The 12,513-nt window shown below is 35.4% G+C and overlaps 1 protein-coding gene across 4 annotated transcripts in view; it reads left to right on the top strand.

The window, feature by feature from the left end:
- The first annotated feature begins 2,767 nt into the window (after positions 1–2,767).
- Positions 2,768–12,513, top strand: part of LOC106061521 (adenosine deaminase AGSA-like) — a 35,145-nt gene continuing 25,399 nt past the window's right edge. The window contains exon 1 of one of the 4 annotated variants that reach the window (XM_056044231.1): positions 2,768–3,014. The gene's annotated coding sequence lies outside the window, so the exon portion shown is untranslated. The remainder of the gene's footprint in view (positions 3,015–12,513) is intronic. The other 3 variants (XM_056044230.1, XM_056044233.1, XM_056044232.1) reach the window with 3 other exon arrangements.

Below are 12,513 nucleotides of genomic sequence, written 5' to 3'. Positions count from 1 at the left end.
AAAAATAAATTTTGTCCGTCATAGATCGAAATTTTTGAAGAGATACGAAACATTTTTTTAACAGTGGGCCAAAAAGTAAAAGGCGTTTTTTTTTTATGGAGCATGTTTTTGTTCTATCATTCATTAGTTCCTAAAAGTGGGTGGGGCCTAGACTATTCACTATTACGAAACAGTCTTCAGTTTCGTAAAGGAAGTTTTGCCGTTTTTAAAAAAAGTATTTTGTATAATTATTTTACTTCTTTACTTTTATTAAAGGATTGAAATGTTTTAGAAATTTGTACCAATAAAAACAAGAAGAAAATGAAAGAATTTTGCTTGTTAAAGACAATACTTCGTTGATACGACTGTTTGCCTCTCTCCACTAATTAATGAATGTGAGATTTAAAAAAAAACAACAACTAACCCCCCCCCCCCCCCCTGCCGGCGAAAAAATCCTGGTTAAGCGAATAAATAAATCTATTAGGCTTTATACTATTCTAATGATAGGTCTTTAGATCTAGACTTAGAAGACGGTTCGCCAAATGTTCCTGAACATGAATTTATTAAATTCTTGAATGCAGAAATACCTTAAGACATATAGTCTGTTGAAAGTCTGCTCAAGATAAATATTTCTAGGTCTCTAGCCAAATTAAAAAAAATTATACTTTGAAAAATTATAACTGTCAAACTCGAGTTTTTCCAGTGCGGCCATTGAACTAGTAATTCTTTTACCAAAGATATACACCAACCGCCTAATTTCTAGGAAAATCCTTAGAGCCGTTTTCGATATCCGTGTCCACCCAATTTTTTGTTTTTAGTTTTGAGACCAGCTTTTAGTTTCTAGGAAGGTGCGAGTTGAATAGAGGTATTGTAAAAATAGTTGATCATAAGATCATTTCAATAAGTTTTCAACATTTATATTTGTGTTTGTATTTCTAGCACTTGTGATAGTTTGAAGTCGGCCAACCCAAGAAGCGAATTATACATTAATCAAATTTCTCAACATTCAACTTAGACACAAGCAGGGAATACTTACATTTTCAGTGTATTGTTTTAAATTACAAAATATGTAACGGGCTGGAAATAGATTTTCATTTAGTCAGACTTGACCAGCTGGCTGAACAGTAGGCCTACCCACAACTTGTTTATTGTATTGTGTATTTTTTTACCTTTCATTTATATTTTGTAAATAACAATCTTATTACCAAGCGTATATTAACTCACACTGCCTGTGTATTTGTGCAGTCTGTCTGTCAGGTCTAATCATTTATACTTTCATTGTCCCACGTCCCACTTTCGGTTCAAGTTGAAACTTCGCACATTTATTTAGTGCCGCTGACAACACGAATCAATAAAAAACAAGGTTACAAAGACAGTTTGTGTGGAAGCACAAACTTAAAATCGGCCTCCCGAATTTGTCCACCCAGGCAGGCTTCAATATTTTCAGAAAGAACATCCAAATGAAATTATATCAAAGACAAATGAGAGATAAGAATGGAGAAAAAAGGTTGACGGATCTTGTGTAGTGCCCCAACGGTCCAGCAGATCAAAGGATAGGTGCAAGTTAATGCAAAGTTAGATGTGAACCTGGCCTAGCTAGTTCCCCTTTCAGACCCTGTGGTCTATAGGGCAGATGATGTAAAAATCATCTGTTTTTGTGGCCTACGGTTAACGAGAGGTGTCATGTAGCCAGCACAACGACCAACCGTCTTTGCTTTTCCCCAACTAATGTCAGGTACCCATTAGGGCTGGGTAGACTCAGGGGCGCCCAAGGATTCCGAGGTTGAAAATCCCAGTCTTCATCAGGATTCGAATTCGGGACCCTCGGTTCGGAAGCAAGGCGCTTTACCGTGCCTATCCTGGACTTCACTTGATGTAATTGTTTTGAAAATGCTTTATTTCTTATTCGGATTCACAGATGCCAGACATTAAAAATGTTCAAGAAAATAAAGTTTATAAGATTACTATTCGTTCTAAATTAGGTTTAACTAAAAATGCATACTAATTAGTTTGTTCTCTTTAAAAAACTGCTTGCATAACTGATTTTAAAAATTAGATTTTTCGCTTTCAGGAAAAAAAATAGTAGCCGTTGCATCAGAACTTTGAATGGTCTAAAATATTGTGATGTTGGATTTTCAATATCTTTTCTAGTTTACGAGATCTAAACGGGACGGACGGACAGACATTTCGCACAAAACTAATAGCGTCTTTTCCCCTTTAGGGGGCCGCTAAAAATTAACCGATTGGCTAAACAATTAGTCGTAATTAATTAATTGTTTTATACTGGCTTAGTTTTTGAAAAAGGGAGTCAAAACATACAAACTCTAATAGGGTTTAAAAAGAATTATAACCTCCCTTAATAGTAATATTATTTTTAAAAAAAAAAAAAACTACTGGCACAAGACATGTTAATTGCAAGTCAATAAAAAATTAATTACATTATTGATGGATGTAAACATTTCACTCAGTGTGATGTTTTTTAAAATAATAAAAGTATTACTTATATTTCACTTGTTGTTATTTAATTGTTATATATTTTTTTTTAATTTGACAAAGTCAATACCGAAAATCCAAAATGTTCTTGTCACGTGTGAATCCACCCAATGCTTACCTCTAGGTTCGTCTCAGCAAACAAGTCAAACTGTCGCCATAAATCAAGGAGAAGTTTATTTACGGGTAACCACTGACTTGACCTCACAGAGAAAGACGTAACCAACAATCATCCACCTTTAGGTCACATCCTGGAGAGGTAAACATTCGACACTCTAGACTGTCACATCCATGGCTTGAGTTCTCCTTGTCTATCAACCGAGATCTAAAGTGTTTTGCTAAGAGAGACGTCTTTTGAGTATTCCCGATTCTTTAAATAGAAAAACAAAACACTACAGGGCTATTCTTACCTGTCCGCTGCAATATTAAATGCCTTGGCCTACAAAAAAAAAGTATTTCAAACATTTTTGTCAATTCAAGCAGGAGTCTTTATAAATATCTGGTTCATATTTGAGATTTCTTACGTCCGTAACAAAGTTAACTAGGTAAGTTTTAAAGTAATACATTTGAAATTATAGACACAAATTAAGTAAATGAGTGTTAACATGTAAAATATATGTCAGCTTTTAGTTAAGGAAGTGATCCGTTCCGAAATGGAACAAATCGATAAGGCAAAGTGGAGATTTTGTTAGACATGGCTGAATAGTTATATTGGTGTATCCGGTGACCAAAATATAAAGGAGGAGAGGATAAGCTGGTTTTTGTTTTTAAAGGAATAGGATCAGTATTTGATCATTATTTGATCATTATTTGCGTGTAATTTTTAGCACTGCACACTCAACGCATTGATGCTGTTTCGTTTAACGCATCAAATAGTTTCGCTCTGGAGGAAGCATTAGACCTTCATTCATCCTAGGACTTACAATTGATTTCGAAACAAATGGGCTTGTAACTAGCAGCAAGAAAGTAAATCTGATACAAACATCAACTGCTGCTCATCAAGATAGTGTTAAGACTATGGCTCAATTCTTTTTTGTTTACTTTGCAACGGTGAAGTTTAATTTAGTTTCCTTGACCTAGTTTATCACAAAAATCTCCAATAAATTGTATTTGTTATGTTTAAACGTTCATAAACTCAACGCAAATTTTATCACCTAATTTTCCAAAGTACTACTTGTTAAAAAGAAAAGAAAAGCCAAAACAAAAACAAAAGAAAAAAAAAACATCAACAAGAAAATATTTAAAAAATACTTTTAAACAAATAGTTTGGATCAGTCGTGTAATTAAATTTTTAATACATCTAGAGTATTCTAGACAAACAATAGAAAAAGCATTTATAAAAAAAACAACAACTTATGACTCAAGCCTTTTCAGGCTTCTAAGGCCAACACGTTAACCACTTGGCTAGCGGAGATTCTAGAGTTATAATTGTAAGCAAGATGGTCTGTGATCACATATGACTCTAACAGCCCTGATTGTCTCTTGTATGACTACTGGTAAAGAAATAATGTATGATTCTCAACAGGTAGACAACGAACTTATAAATTACAGACTTACTTTAAAAAAAAATTTACATCCTGGGCGCATACATGACCTACGGTAATCATCTAACGTATACATGACCTATGCTAATCATCTAACGTAGACATGACCTATGCTAATCATCTAACGTATACATGACCTATGCTAATCATCTAACGTATACATGACCTATGCTAATCATCTAACGTAGACATGACCTATGGTCTTACATGTATTACAAATCACTGCCTATGAAATACAATTTGTTTATTGTTAGATCTGTATACACAAATAAAGATGTTAAGTAAACCGCTAATAAATAATGCACTTCAAACACAAGATAACTAACAAAGTATTTTCCCCTCAGATCTTACCCGAATCTAGGAAAATCGGATCTTTTCTGTCTTAGAAAAGTAATGATCTTTAGTTTTCAAAGTTTAGAAATAATGCAATAGCGTTTTGCGAATTTTAAATAGAAATCAAAGAATTATTTTCTATATCGAATTAATTCACGTCTGTTGATTGAAGTCTTATATCTACCTGCTCCTGGGAAAGCCTACTCGGATCAAGCATCACTATAAATGGACAGGATATAAACGCAGTGGACAAATTCACATATCTTGGCAGCACACTCTCCAGAAATGGAAAAATCGATAGTGAAATCGACCTGCGTATAGCCAAGGCCAGTGCATCCTATGGCAGACTGTCTATAAATGTCTGGAACAGACGTGGTATCACCACAAACACAAAGCTAGGGGTCTATAGAGCCGTCATCCTCCCTACATTGCTCTATGCCTCAGAAACATGGACAGTGTACAGTAAACATGCAAAGAAACTAAACCACTTCCACATGACATGTCTGAGAAAAATACTAAATATCAAACGGCAATACAAAATACCAGATACCGTAGTCCTTCAAAGAGCGGGTCTGCAAACATCCACACAATCCTGATGCAGTCCCAGCTGCGATGGGCAGGTCACGTCTACAGAATGGAAGACCACCGCATCCCTAAACGACTCTTGTATGGCCAACTAAGCGAAGGAAAGCGCTCGCAAGGTGGTCAAAGAAAGCGCTTCAGGGACACCCTCAAAGATTCTCTGAATGCGTTCAGAGGCACATGACAGAGCATCATGGCGTCGCGCTGTGAAAACTGGCGCACAGGTTGCTGAGGAAAAAAGAACAACGCTGGCAGAAGAAAAACGCTAGAAAAGAAAAGCAAGACAAACGACACTAGCTCCAGCTGGAATAACCTGCCCAGTGTGCGTTCGAACATTCCGGGCTCACATAGGTCTCACCAGCCACATGAGGAGGCATAAAACCCCAGTGCAAAGCCCTCAGCCCCCTGGATGACAAAGTGGTCATCATCGAACCACGATGGACGAACTATATATATATACATTTCAATAGATTGATTACAAAAATCTTTCTAAATTATGTATCTAAAAAACTGCAAAATAATAATTATGTGACGAGAATGCTCTTATTTTCGATTTTTAATTACTAGATCTAGATCTAAACCATACGCTTTATATATTATATCTAGACAGGAAATCGGAAACACATTCTTATCCGCGATTGATCGATTCACAGACATATATATATATATATATATAGATTTTTTATGTAGGTAACTCTTATTCAAGCACTAAGGGGAGTCGCCCCAATCAATCTTTTCTGTCTTAGAAAAGTAATGATCTTTAGTTTTCAAAGTTTAGAAATAATGCAAAATCATTTCTGGGATTTCCTTTAGAATGGGCTATTAATCACAGAACTAAATATTCACGCAAATATCTGAAACAAAGCCATTTCCTGTTAGTTTCCATTAAGATAATGTTTTAAAAATCCTAGATCGAAATAATTCATGTCTGTTGATTTGAATCATCTTATGTACATTTAAATAGATTGATTACCTAGATCTTTCTAGATTATGTATCTAGAAATTACAAAATAAATGAGACTAGAGTTGGCCCACTCTTATTTTTGATGTTCAATTACTAGATCTAGATCTAAAAATTAAATTATATTTTACATAGATTAGGGTTGAAAAAACAACAACAAAAAATAACTTTACTTCTTATAACTACTTAACAAAACAATGCCTTGTTTCAACTTTAAAAAAAAAATTCACATTTTTTTGTGTTAAAAGATCTCCATATATAGTAGAGTCACTATTGCGGAACAGTTTGCTGCTACGTTTAGTTTTAAATTTTTTGCTCCGTAATGGTTAGACCTATGGAAAAACTAAAAGTATCTAGACATTGCCCATCCGTTTTCCGATAAAAGTAGACGCATTGTTAAGTTTTTCAACAGATATTTAAATTTTACATTCAAATCGACTGAGATGTGGTCAGTCACAATTACGGAACAGGATTTTTAAAGAATTCACAATTGCTGAACACGGTAAAAATGTTTGAACAGAGCCTATATAAGGCACGTATTTTATTAGTCTTGTCTAATACTTGACCTCCTTGTAACACACACATTGTAACCTTTAGATTCTTTACCTCTTCTTTAATTGTAATTGACGCAACACTACCCTGACATTTTACTTACAAGGTTTTATTTTCACTATTCTTTAATTCTTTTTTGTAATATTAATATAATATATATGATATTTGATATTATGATTTGTCCTCTTTTTGATGGACGTCTGGTAATCATAAATTCTATATTAAGCCTATATGTAATATTATTCTCTAATTGTTTTTAAATTTATGTATACTAATACAAACTCATATTTAAATTCCGATAATCCAAATCACTATCTAAATATTAAGCTAAATGCGCAGGTCAAATAAATAACATCTATAGTGTTCCACAATTGTTATTATAATTAAAAAGGTAAAAACTGGGTGAACACCTCCATTTTTTTTTTTAATTCAATTCCTGGTAGATGGCTATGAAATGACGTTTTTTTCACATCCATTTATAAACCGAAAATTAGGTGTATCATGCAGGTGATGTGTCATTATCATTTTAAAAAGCCTTAAGGTCTGGCCTATGCCTTTCTCCTGGTACGTGAATAATAATGGAGGATTCCACACCTGTCAACTTTAACCTGGAGTCAAAATTAATTTTCTGCTGTGAAAAGAAAACCCTTATATTGGAAATGTAGAGAAATGGACCATGCGCACTACCGTTACAGTAGTTTAGGAGAAATTTTCAAAATAAAGTAGATTTTAACTACTTTCGACGAGCTATTCCGCAAACATGCTTGATCTGCAATAGTGGCTCTATTCTATAAGTCTCTGATCTAAACATTATATTATATGTTACATAGGTCATGATAGGTTAGGGTTGAAGAAAAACCTTTACTTCTTAAAACTACTTTACAAAACTTTAAAAAATAACGCCTTGTCTCGCTTTTTGAAGTTTTTCAATTTTTTTTTGGTAGTGTTCAAAGATCTCCATGCCCAGTCTAGATATAAGATATATATTAGTCTGTGGTACAAGATGAAACTCCATGCCCAGTCTAGATATTAGATATATATTAGTCTGTTAGTACAAGATGAAACTCCATGCCCAGTCTAGATATAAGATATATATTAGTCTGTGGTACAAGATGAAACTTTCTTACGTTTTGAAGCACTAGTTAAACTTTTTTTTTTGTGTGCGTACATTTCTCCTTGGCGCGAAACTTGCTTTGCAGACTTTGTATAAAATATTTTTTTTTTGTCCTATGCAGCCGACATTGACTAATTACGTGCTTTTGTGTGTGCAAATATAAAAAAAGAAAGAATAAATGTCGGTATAACTTGATTATTTGGTGTGTTGATGGTGGAAGTAAAAAAAAAAGATAATTTTCTAAATCGTATCTTACACTCGAATATACTGGCTCACAAAAGGGTTGATGAACGGTGGACATTTTTTGTAGGTATAAAAAAAAAATAATGGTGGGGGTGCGGTGAAAGTATTATATGAGGATTATGCTTAGAGGGTTTTAAAGAATTACGCTTAGAGGGTTTTAAAGAATTACGCTTAGAGGGTTTTAAAGAATTACGCTTAGAGGGTTTTAAAGAATTACGCTTAGAGGGTTTTAAAGAATTACGCTTAGAGGGTTTTAAAGAATTACGCTTAGAGGGTTTTAAAGAGTTACGCTTAGAGGGTTTTAAAAAGTAAAAAGTGCCCAGGCCAAACAATGTCATAGAGTCTATACATATTTGGATATAAAAACTGTAAAGCAAAAGAATAGTCCATATTTGGATATAAAAACTGTAAAGCAAAAGAATAGTCCAACAGTGTAATTCAGACTATTTGTTAAGGTGGAGAGTTAGGTTTCGATGTTATAAGTAAAAAAAAAAAGCAAAATAAACTATATAGTCTGGGAAATATTTAAACTCAAATATGGGTGTAAAGATCTCTCCAGATTCAAGACATTCTTTTGCATTTGAAAACAACAACGACCACCTACGTCATTAAGTCGTGTCTCTTGAAAAGGTTTGGAGGGGGGGGGGAGACTCAAAGTTTTAAAAACGCTGATCAATTGCAAATCCCAAGTCGTCCATTAGAAGTACAATAATGTAAACACACACACACCATGATACCGACACCTCCCCATTTCTCATCTTGATAGTCGAAAAACAAAACAAAAACATATTTACCTCGATTTGAACCCACACCTTCTAGATTCAGTGTTAACTCAAAATAACATCAGACAATCGTGAATCAATAAGCTACACTCTTAATCAAAATGACCATCCGTAGTCTTATTTCACCATGTGGACGAGTCCAGGTTTTGCTAGAACTGGGCCAGAGGCAGTTTGTTTGATCTACCAGACACTTGAATACAAGAGTAACATCTGCACTAGGAGCAAACAGAAACTGTTTGTTTTATTATTAATTTGAAATGTGTCTTTAGTAAACATTGGCCTAGCGCTGTCTGCATCATTACATTTGTAAACATTGGCCTAGCGCTGTCTGCATCATTACATTTGTAAACATTGGCCTAGCGCTGTCTGCATCATTACATTTGTAAACATTGGCCTAGTGCTGTCTGCATCTTTACATTTGTAAACATTGGCCTAGTGCTGTCTGCATCATTACATTTGTAAACATTGGCCTAGCGCTGTCTGCATCATTACATTTGTAAACATTGGCCTAGCGCTGTCTGCATCATTACATTTGTAAACATTGGCCTAGCGCTGTCTGCATCATTACATTTGTAAACATTGGCCTAGTGCTGTCTGCATCTTTACATTTGTAAACATTGGCCTAGCGCTGTCTGCATCATTACATTTGTAAACATTGGCCTAGTGCTGTCTGCATCTTTACATTTGTAAACATTGGCCTAGTGCTGTCTGCATCATTACATTTGTAAACATTGGCCTAGTACTGTCTGCATCTTTACATTTGTAAACATTGGCCTAGTGCTGTCTGCATCATTACATTTGTAAACATTGGCCTAGTGCTGTCTGCATCATTACATTTGTAAACATTGGCCTAGTGCTGTCTGCATCTTTACATTTGTAAACATTGGCAGAGTGCTGTCTGCATCTTTATATTTGTAAACATTGGCAGAGTGCTGTCTGCATCTTTACATTTGTAAACATTGGCCTAGTCCTGTCTGCATCTTTACATTTGTAAACATTGGCCTAGTGCTGTCTGCATCTTTACATTTGTAAACATTGGCCTAGTGATGTCTGCATCTTTACATTTGTAAACATTGGCCTAGTGCTGTCTGCATCTTTACATTTGTAAACATTGGCAGAGTGCTGTCTGCATCTTTACATTTGTAAACATTGGCCTAGTGCTGTCTGCATCTTTACATTTGTAAACATTGGCCTAGTGCTGTCTGCATCTTTACATTTGTAAACATTGGCCTAGTGCTGTCTGCATCTTTACATTTGTAAACATTGAAGTTGTACTTTCCATAAACTTTGTCAATTTTGTTTTTCTACAAAGCTTTTATAAACTCCCTGTCTGTTTGTCAGTCTGTTTGTCAGTCTGGTCAAAAGTTTGAACACGTTATTTCTACATTCTCGGATGATGTTGAAACTTTGCACTCAACTATTCACTGGCTTAGGAGATTCATGGATCAATACACACTAAAAATCAATAAATCAACTAATTACTGGTTACTAATTATTTTGTTCTATACTAATTAATCCGTCATTATTCAGAAATATATCAGCATAGTCCCCTTAAATGATTGTACACTTTATTTCTTCCACATCTATTTGTGATAGTCAATGTGATTGTTTTGTCAGCCCCGTCCTGTTAGTGTAACCCAGTAACCCACATTGCTGGCAGGTCGATAGAATGTGCTAATTAACAGATAGGGGGGATAATTGAATTCCTTTTAGGCCTATATATATGGACGATCTAACATGAATAAAACAGCATTTAAACAGACAAGAAAGTGTTAGTCTCTACTAACCTACTATGACATGGTGTCCAACTAGATAAGAGCTGTACAGATCTGACAACGTTCAACACACCATTTGGTAGATATACGTTTGTACGACTACCCTTTGGACTAAACTCTTCTGCGGAAGTATTTGCAAAACGATTTCAACAAATGTTTGAAAATATTCAAGGTGTTGAAACCTACATGGACGAAATATTGATAGCTGGTAGAACTACAAAAGAACATGACGAGAAACTTCAGAAAGTCCTTGCCATAGCAAGAAAAGAAGGGATTAAATTGAAACTATCAAAATGCAGCCTTAGCGTAAAAGAAGTAACATTTGTTGGACACGTCATTACAGATAGTGGAATCAAGCCTGACAATTCCAAGATTGAAGCAATACACTCTATGCCATGCCCTTCAAACCGCAAAGAACTAGAAAGATTTCTGGGCATGATAAATTATCTTGGCAAATTCATACAAAATCTGTCTGATGTTACTGCCCCCTTGAGGGAGCTACTTAAACAAGATAATGAATGGATGTGGTTGGAACAACATCAGAATGCCGTTGATTACTTAAAAAGCATGATCACAACTGCCCCTGTTCTAGCTTTTTAATGATGTTTCACAACCAGTCAAGTTGTCAGTAAATGCTTCACAAGAGGGACTTGGAGCTGTGTTAATTCAAAATGAGAGGCCAGTGGCTTACGCATCAAGATCTCTTGCAGACTGTGAAAAACGTTATGCACAAATAGAAAAAGAAATGCTTGCAATAGTGTTTGGAGTTGAACATTTCCATTATTATGTGTATGGGCGTCAAATAACAGTTGAAACAGATCACACACCATTAGAAGTGATCATCAAAAAGCCTTTGTCATCCACACCACCAAGACTTCAGAGAATGCTTCTTCGTCTTATGAAGTATGAAATCCTGCTGAAATATAAGCCAGGAAAAGAAATGTCTATTTCAGATACACTTTCACGAGCATCGCTGCCAGTAAAACATCCATCAAGTGATGACTGGGACGCACAAGTTCATCTTATTGCCTGCCTGTGTCAGATGAAAATATGAAACATTTTCAGCACGAGACTGCAAACGATGCCATTCTAAGACTGTTAAAAGATCAAATTTTGATAGGATGGCCAAACTCAAGAAATAAAATTCCTCAAGAAATACTAGCTTACTATGGATTTAAAGAAGAGCTTAGTGAAAGCAATGGTCTACTTTTAAAAGGAGAAAGAATAATAGTATCAAAAGCATTACAAAAAGAAATGTTGCAAAGACTCCATCAAGGTCACCTTGGACGTGATAGATGTCTGGGTACAGCCAAGGAGGTGTTCTTCTGGCCTGGAATGTCAAAACAAATTATAGAGATGGTATCTAGTGGTGCAGTATGCAATGAACACCAGAAGTCCAAGAAGGAGCCAATGTTACCACATGATACACCTCAACTTCCCTGGGAAAAGATTGGAGCTGACCTTTTCGAGCATTTTGGTAAGAACTATTTACTTCTTGTTGACTACTACAGTAGATTCTTTGAGATTAATCTCATTCCAACACTTAAAGCTTCAGTTACAATTTGCTCGTCATGGCATCCCCAAAGAAGTAATTACTGATAATGGACCTAAGTTCAGTTGCGAAGAGTTTCTCAAATTCTCTAAAAGCTGGGGTTTTCGACATATTACTTCGTCCCAGATTTCCACAGTTCAATGGGATGGCTGAACGCGCAATACAGACAGTAAAGAAAATTATGAATAAAGCTAAAACATCTGGTAAAGACCCATATTTAGCCATTCTACAGTTCAGAAATGCCCCAAGTCCAGATGGACCTTCACCAGCAAGGCTGCTCATGGGCAGACGTATGAGAACTAATCTTCCGACAACAAATACTTATCTCAGACCACAAGTTCCAGACCAGAAAGAAATGGCAGATGTATGGAGGAAGAGAAAAAATGGTCAAAGAAAATATTATGACAGAACGGCTAGACGCACTGAAAGACAACAGTTTCATCCTGGAAACAAGGTCTTTATGCAAAAGTATCCTGGAAGTCAATGGAAGCCACCCACTGTCATCTCAGAAGCTTCAACGCCAAGATCACATTTTGTACAGACACCTGAAGGGGCCACATACAGAAGAAATAGAAAAATGTTAAGAAAGACATTTTCTAGACCACA

The sequence above is a fragment of the Biomphalaria glabrata genome, chromosome 10, assembly GCF_947242115.1.
Source record: "Biomphalaria glabrata chromosome 10, xgBioGlab47.1, whole genome shotgun sequence".
In the NCBI taxonomy this organism is placed as follows: Eukaryota; Metazoa; Mollusca; class Gastropoda; family Planorbidae; genus Biomphalaria; species Biomphalaria glabrata.
This window is presented reverse-complemented; position numbering and strand designations above follow the sequence as displayed.